Below are 8,959 nucleotides of genomic sequence, written 5' to 3' on the forward strand. Positions count from 1 at the left end.
AAAGATAATATATACCCTAATAAGGAGTCGATAGGATAAGTCGATACCCTTAACGTGGACGGGGATAGATAACTTACTATAATAGCGATACTGTTATTATTATTATAGATAGGCAAACCAGAAAGGGTAAGGAAAAGGAAAATAATAAGATAAGTTAGGTAGATAGAAAAGTCCTATATTAGAATAGTCGTATAACCTAATATAGGCCCTACTTATATTATTCCTTCCCCTTTTACCTAGATACGACTACCTATTACGGGTTTCTATAATACGGTTATTTAGTTAATAAAGGACGCGCCTAGGGTGCTATTATAGTATACGCGTCTATGGATAGGCTTTGTTATTATTAATGTTCACGATGGATATCACGACTTATTATCGACCGGCCTCGAGCTAGATAAGCCGCGAGAGGGCGACGAAGGAAATAGAGTAAGTTCTTTTATTATTTAGGAATATAGCGTGGCGGGCCCTATTCTGATAGTATTCTTTATATAGGCTTTTTGGGTCGCCTTAATAATAATAGTAGTATAAGGGAATTATAAAAGTAATAAGGGTTACGATTTACTACCAACCTAATATCTGCTTTAGAGTTATAGTTTATTCTGACTAGAGCCCTTTATTAGATAGGGCCCTAGCCAGAGTGCTTAGGGCTTTATTATAGTATAGTTATAGTAAGGGAGATAAATAAAGGAGACCCAGGAGAGTTATGCTTTATCTAAAGATAACTAGGCCTTTCGGTTTATAAAGACTACGATTATACTACGCGAGGTGGATAGGATTAATTAGAGGGTTAGGTCAGGTTAAGGGGATAACTGGTTCGGCTTCGGGAGGATAAGGAGGGAGTTAGTGGCCCTAATAGGTAGAGTTTAGGCTAGCCTGCCCGTCCCTAGGTCGGGGTGGATTAACGAACGGGCCGGATTAGTAACGGCCACCGGCTCCTATAGATAGGAGCCTTAGAAGGAGGGGCGTGATATCAGGGATATTCTATTCGAGGAAATCGGATAGGACTTAGAGGCGTTAAGGAATATGTTAAGAGCCCGGAACCGGCCCTAAGGTTAACCCTAGGGATATTTAGGACCGAGTTATGTTTTAGGATTATTAAGCTGGCCTAAGACCTATGGTCTTAGAGCCTTAGGTTATTATATATCGATCCTAGGGAGGATAGTCACTAGTCCTTAAGTAGGGTGTTTCCCGTTAAGTCCTGAGTGGAAGGGGCTTAACGAATAATCTTATAATCATTCCCCCCTAAGGTTAGCTTCGTGACCTGTTCTTATTATAGTCTTAACGACTCTCTTTACTCCTTATATAAAACCTATAATAATAGAAGATAAAAAGACGCCTGCCGTTCCTATAGTGGAAAATAGTGCGCCCAAGGACTCTACTATTCCCGCCGTTCCGCCGTAGAGCTCTTATATTAGCTCTGCCGCGCCCGCCGTGAAGAAGAGCCCGCCCGCCGATTAGACTATCGGCACGATCGGCTTTATAACGGTAGATCGGGTGGTTAAATCTGTTCCTACCGATTAGCCTACGTCTACCCCTATTCCGCCTACCGACCTGCTTTCCCTTCTGCCTCCTGACTTTAAGATTAGTTGCCCGGAGTGGTATAGACGTTACCTTAATCTATGCTTCCGGAAAGAGATCAAAGAGATATTCAGAGACTCTCTTAAAGGTGCGCTCAAAGAGGTATATACGCAGGTTAATAAGCAGATAGCAGAGGCGATCAAAGAGGCGCGACGAGAGCAGAGTCTTCGTGACGGGCGTTAATGTTTTTTAGGTGGATTTACCTCTAGGGCCAAGGGACTTTTCCTTATTATCTTCCTCCCTCCTCCTCCTCCCTCTTTTCCTTTTCCCTTTTTCCTTTTCTTTTTCCCGCCTTTCCCTTTGCCTAATTAGGGTAATAGAATCGTTTTCGGAAGCAGAAGTCGTGTGCGTGGACTCCGTGGGAGCTTTTCTAGTTCCTAACAGGGGCCGCGTCTTCTAATCGATAAGGGCCGCGCCCTTATTCGTAGACTCGTATCTAGGGCCGCGTCTCTTTAGACTACGCCCTAGGGCCGGATTTTTTTTTCCCCGAAGCTGCTCCTTTAACCTGATCAGGTGCTTTTTGTTGTTTGTTTTTAGGTTATTTAGAAAGCTGCCCTTAAGGAGGACCTCTTCGTATAGCTTTAGGGCCGATAGATAGAGTCCTGCCTTTTCCCTTATTCTATACTACCCGATTTTTATTCCTTTCTTTTCTACGCGAATACCCTAATCGCGAGCCCGTTCTTCTTTTCTTTTTATAGAAAGCTATACGCGCAGGAGCTTCTTCGTATAGCTTTAGGGCCGATAGATAACTAGGCCCTGGGCCCAGCTAAGAGTCTATAGGAGTAACCTGCCGATTTTTCAGCTTTTCTTTTCACCTCTTCTTTTAACTATATCTTTTATAGTTTTCTACTATTTCTTTTACTTATAACCACGTTAGCCTGATTATATAATAAAAGGAAAGCCCGTAGACTTTAGTTAAGGAGAAGATATCACAGAAAAGGCTCGATAGCTTAGTATCGCAGAGTAATCGTAGTATATTCGTTAACTAAGCGCTAACTTTAAACCAAGACTTTAACTTAAGGGATTAAACTGATCCCTTAACGTACGCATAGAGATAGGTTCTGATCGGTGGTCCGTGCGCGGCTATCGGTCCGACTATATGCCGATAAGTCTGCGATTATCTCGTTATACTGCCCCCCCCCTAATAAGTCTGGTCCCGTAGACTTATATTATCGTGATGTCTTTAATTACGCGTTTATCGCGATTAATTATCTCTATCTGGTTCCACGCAAGCCCTCGTTAAAAACCCGTAGGGAAAAAGAGTGGCCGCTCCTTTTATTTACCTCTTTAGCGTTCTATCGCCGACTATATACCTCGTGATTTATCCGAATATTACTATAGAAACTCCGCGATACTTATTATTATTACCTATAGTTATCTAACCTTTCGCGGATAATATACCTAGCCTTAAGTAACCGTTCGGCGACGAGTATATAGTCCCTCGCGTAATTTCCCTTATAGCTCCTAATTTTCTTCCTATAACCATCTTCTATTATTATAATCGCCGACTATTCGCCGATTATTAATTTACCTATCTTAATTCTATCACTATTAATAATATTAATATTATCACGCCGACTAATCGCTATTATATTATCGGTTAATTTATAAGTTACTATAGCTCTTCGCGAGCTATAATATAATACCGATAACGGATAGGAATTAGCTATTAAGGACAAGGCTCCCTATTTATTTTATGTTTCTCGGCTAGATTTATATATTAGCATTAACTATTTCGATAAAGCCGGCGACGGCACGGGGGCTAGTCGCTACGTCGCTTATACCCGGGGTTATTAGTAATACGTCGCTATAGGTTCGCCGACTTTTCGGCGTTTTTCTATACTAATTAGTCGTTAAATCCCCGATTTTATACTAGGTGCTACTTAGTTACTATAAAATAGCAGTAAGCGTATTTATATAATAGATAATAATTTAACGCTAATAGCCCGGCGTCGCTCTTATAAGCGTATCTCTAAGGCCTATAAATGGTTCCGCGTAGTTATAGACCGCGGTAAGAAAAAGCTTACCGCTAAGGATATAAGTTTAATCGCCGACCGCTCGGCTACCTATTCCTAATAATTAGTAGTCTTAAATACTAGTTCTAGACGAAATCTCGTCCTTACGCTCTATAATAACGGTTAACTTTATACGCCGTCTAGGTCGTATTAATAACGCTAAAGCGTTAGCGTTACTAGACTAAACCCGCCCGCCCCGCGAAGGCGACCTCTATAACATTAAGTCACTTATTTCTTTTATTAAGGATTTAGCGATAAACGGTTACCGCCTATTCGATTATAAGGACCGCCTCCGAGGTCTTAAGGCGTTTTTATCTTTAGATAGACTCGCCGACCTCCTAACGGCCGTTAATAATCCTCGACGCCCTGCTTTAGCTTATCGTTTCGCCGGTTACTTAGCGGCCACTCGCTATAGTTATGCCTCCGCCGATAATGATAATAACCCTTTTAGCGATAATTCTAGCGAGGCTATCCTACCTATTCCCTATCCCTCTACGACTCGCCCTCGCCGCCCTGCTTATCGTTAAGCCTCCGCCGCCTTGTCGGCCGCTAACGCCCCGGCTTCTACTAGTAATACCGCGTACACGCCGCCAGTATTTGCCTTATCGGATAAGGACGATATACCCTATCGGCGTGTTTATACGCCTCGTCGTTAAGCCCCCGCCGCCCCGTCGGCCCCCGCTAATAACGATAATATCGTAGCCGCCGCTATTAGTAACAAGACCGACTTTTTCGGTTTTAGTAACTAATTTCTTTTTATTCGCCGAGCCACCGCCGATAATAATCGCCCGAAATAGTATTAAACTTTATACGGATAGTTTTATAATTTTAGGATTAGTTTAGGCTTAACCCCACTTCGTTTAGATATCGTTAAGGGAAAAGGTTATTATAACCTGTAATTAAGTTCTTATTTCTATATCTAATAACCCTTCGGCGCCTTATACTATCTCATAGTCGTCCTACTTCTTATATATATATTTTTTATGCTTCTAGTACCTTTTCCGGATACCTAGAGCGTTTTCTATATGGTCCTCTAGTTCCTAGGTATTATACTTTACCGGCTAGCCTACCCACTTTATAAAATAGAACGTTTTCCCCTATTCCTCTTTATAACTAATAATATCTTCTACCTCCTATTTATCTTACTCTTCCTCTAAAAACGGGAGATCCTTTACCGACGGCTTTACGGCTACTCGGTCTTTCTATAGTTCTAATAAGGATACCGGGAATATATCGTGTATCCTTATATACTACGCAGGAAAGCGAACCCTATACGCCTACTCGCTAATCCTATTAGTTACCTATACCCGAATATATCGCGGTGCTAGCTTTAACCCTTACTAGAATCGGAAGTTCTTTATAGATAGTCTAATAATATCGCCTACCTTATACTACTATAGTTAGTAGCGCTTATTATAATGCCAAGCCTAATACTCTATAGCACGCGCCTAGTATTCGCGGACCTTCTACTAAACCTCCGCTAGTTTCTTAATACGTTCTTAAACGCCCTATACCCAGGTATCGTCCCTAGGTCGAATATATTCCACTATACGTAGGTGGTACCCGTATAACGCTTTATATAATAAGATACTAAGTAAGGAGTGCTCGCTATTATTATAGGCGAACCCTGCTTTTAATAAGTAAATAGGCTATTACGTCGTCGTATTACTAGCGATTATTTATAGGTACTTAATTAGGAACTAATACGTTTATTCCGTCTAACTATCTATTTACGGGTAGTATACGGTGGATAATCGCTAAGCATTTGCCCGTTTACGGCAGAACTCTATCTAAAACTAACTAGTAAATAGCCTATCCCGGTCTATTACTATACCCTCTAGGCTACCGAATTAGCACTTAATTTCCCTATATAGTAGCGCCGCTAGCTAGGGTGCTATTAGGTCCTTCCGTGTAGGGATAAATAGAGCGTACTTCGTATACCGGTCGATAATTACTAGGATAGCGTTATACGTTTACCCGTCGGCCCCTTTTATAGGCGGCAGACCCGTAATAAAATCTATACTAATCTCTTAGAACGGATACGTGGGTAACGGTAGCGTCTATAGCTAACCGTACGGCTTATATCGTGGTACCTATACCCCTTAACACGCCGAATATACGGTAACGTAATCGGGAATATCCGCCGCTAAGTCCACCTAGTAGAACTTTCTTAAGATTAGCTTAAGCGTCTTATTCGCTCCTATATACCCGGCTCTAGGGTTATCGTGGTGTTATCGTAGGACCTCCGCCCTTAGGGCGCCCTATATAGGTAGTACTAGCCGTCCCTTAAATAGTAGTACGTCCTTATCTCTAAGAGAGTACCCCGCTTTTTTTCCGGTCCCTTAGCGAATATTCTTAATTAAGGATATATAATCCGGGTTAGTAGTCTATAGCCCTCTAACCAGATCTTCTAGTTCCTCGCTAATAGTATACCGACCTACTATTTCGTTCCTAGCTAGCTCTTTAGCTATAGAATATAGGATATACTAATCCGGTATTATAGTAACCCTAGCCTTATTAGCCTTAGGCGTTAGCGATATGTTATTAGCGACCCTTCGCTAGGTAGTCGCCTTATAACCCACGTCTCGCGTTTAGGAGCGGGTAATAGCAGCGATAATAATACGCCGGGTACCGTCGATAAGACATAGGGGTCGTAGCCCTTTTCCGTCCTTATCTTTTAAGCTAGGCAGGGCCCCCTCCTATAGAGTCTATACCCGCTTACGCTTACTAGGCCTATATTCGGGTAGCGTTACCCGAGCGGCTTAAACGTATACGATCTTTACCGTGTTACTTATTAGGGTAAGGTGGATACTCGCGATCTATTAGCGAACGCTTATTAGGAGGTCGCTAACTAGTCGTAATCTTTACGATAAGGTAGGAAGTACATTATTATACGGCGTTTTATCCACTATATAATCCGGCTATCTTAATAAGCCGTTTACCGGGTTCGTTTTACCCGGGCGGTATTAAACCTCGAAGTCGAATAATAATAACCGGTATACCTATCTAGTAAGCCTTCCGCGAAGGTCCCGCGCTAGCGCGTTTAGCATACCCTTAAGCGCCTAATAGTCCGTTAGCACTATAAACGCCTATCCCGTGCCTTTAAGATAGTAACGCTAATACTTAAGGCTTTCTATTATAGTTAATAGCTCCTGCTACCCTATACCTTATTATTATTCTATTTCGGAAAGCTTCCGCGAGAAATAGGCGACCAGTTATTATTTAGTCTCGTACTTCTAACTTAGGATCCTAGAAATAGTCTTATTCGAGGCGTCCGTCTCGACCCTTATATCTAGCACTAGGTTCTAGTGCCGCAGAATAGTCGCCGACCCGAAAACGATCTTTAGTAATTTAAACGCCCGCTTAGCGTTATCCGGGAACTTAAAAGGTCCCTTTTTTTTACCCGCCTAACTACCTTTTAATAGCGTAGTTAACGGCGTAGTGACTCTAAAGTATCCCTTAATAAACCTCCTATAGAAATTAGCGAAACCGAGGAAAACTTAGATATCCCGGAATAACTCGGGCGCCGGCTACTTAGCGACCGTATATACACGTTCCGGATCTATTATAATACCTTCGCGGGTAACTATAAACCCTAAGAAGTCTACTCGGTTATAGTAGAATTTATACTTTAATAGTTTCGCGTATAGCTAGGCCCTATAAAGCCGATCCAGGACCTTCTTTAGGTCCTTTATATACTATTCCCTTAACATAGAATATATAAGGATATTATCTAGATAAGCGATATAATATATATCTAATAAACCGGCGAGTACTTAGTAAACGTACGCCTAGAAAGTGGCCGGAGTATTCGTTAGCCCGAACAGTATAACCGTATACTCGTAATAGCCGTATCGCGTTCTACACGCCGTCTTTTAGCGGTCCTCCTTCTTAATCCGAATCCTATAATAGGTATCTCGGATATCCACCTTAGAAAAGTACTTTACCCCGGCGAGCCTATCTAATAGCTCGCCGACTAGGGGTAAAGGGTACCTGTTTTTAATCGTTATAGCGTTTAACCCTCGATAATCAATATAAAGTCGTAAGCTACTATCCTTCTTAGGCACGAATAGTATTAGTAAGCCTATAAGGCTTATCGACTATTAGATACGACCGCTCGCTATCCCTTCGGCGATATACTTCTTTAGCTCCTCTAGCTAGGCTCGAGATAAAGGATATAACGGCCCGAATAGCGGTTCCTTCCCGCCTTATAAGTCGATCGTGTATTCGGCGTCCTTTAGTAAGGGTGGCTCCTTTATAGCCTACTCTAAAAATACGTCCTGATAGTTAGCGATTTCCGGCGGTAGTTCGACGACTAGTCCGTATATCACCTCGTTATTATCTATAAACGGAATAGTTATATCCGGGGTCCCCGGTGCGATAATAGTAGCGGCAGCGATATATATAACGTACGCCTTTACTCGCTTTTTAATAACCTCGCGAGCCTATAGCTCGGGGTCTATAATTAAGATCGGCCCGTAAATAAACGTTCGGCGAGCCGTATTAATTATAATACCTTCCTAACCTATACTTTGGTTAAGAGTAGTAATTATCTAGTATCCTTAGGTCGATCCGTATATAGGAAGACCCTTTTTAATAGGCGTGGCCGCCCCTCCGTGTCTAGTAGGTAGAAAGCTAAGCCGTACGCTCCGCGAACTTTCGCCAGGCTACTATCAAAGCCTTTAATTTCTAGAGTCTCGACCTTTAGAAGCGGTTTTAACCCTAGGCGCTCTATTAACGACGGGCTAATAATATCTACCTACGTATAGGTATCTAAGTCTATACTAAACTTAACCTCCTTTCCGTAACGGATTCTTATCGCTATAGATCTTATTACCTCGCTAACTATAATCGCCGGCCGGTTATCGGGCGTAGGTCCGGCCCCCTTATTACCTACGCCGACTTATTTCCCGACGAATAGAGTTCTCTAACCCGAATATTATTATCGAGGTTATTATATATAGCGTGTATATTATTAATACGGGCGCGAGCCTTCGCCGCCCCGTTATCGGTTATCCGTTATTCCTTATTATTATAATAGTCCTTAGAACGGTAACCCTTTTTACTATAGTTATAGCACTCGCCTATAAAGGCACGCGTGCTAGGCTACGCTTATAAAGGCTCTAGGCCCGAGCCCGATACCTTTTAACTTATTAGGGGCGCCCCCTTTAAGTCCGTCTTACCTAGCTTAGCGGGCGTACGCCGACTAGTCGCCGGGGTGCTTACCCGGCTTAAGCGACCGTCTAAACGCTAGAAGTTCGATAAGGTCCTTTTACGGCTAGTATCCGACCGCTTACTATTCGCCTTCTTAATAGGGCTCGTATCCTAGAATAGCTACGCCTCTTAAGCTAGCGTCACGGCCT

This window comes from Sodiomyces alcalophilus (genome assembly GCF_042370955.1).
Source record: "Sodiomyces alcalophilus JCM 7366 unplaced genomic scaffold ACRALscaffold_3, whole genome shotgun sequence".
In the NCBI taxonomy this organism is placed as follows: Eukaryota; Fungi; Ascomycota; class Sordariomycetes; order Glomerellales; family Plectosphaerellaceae; genus Sodiomyces; species Sodiomyces alcalophilus.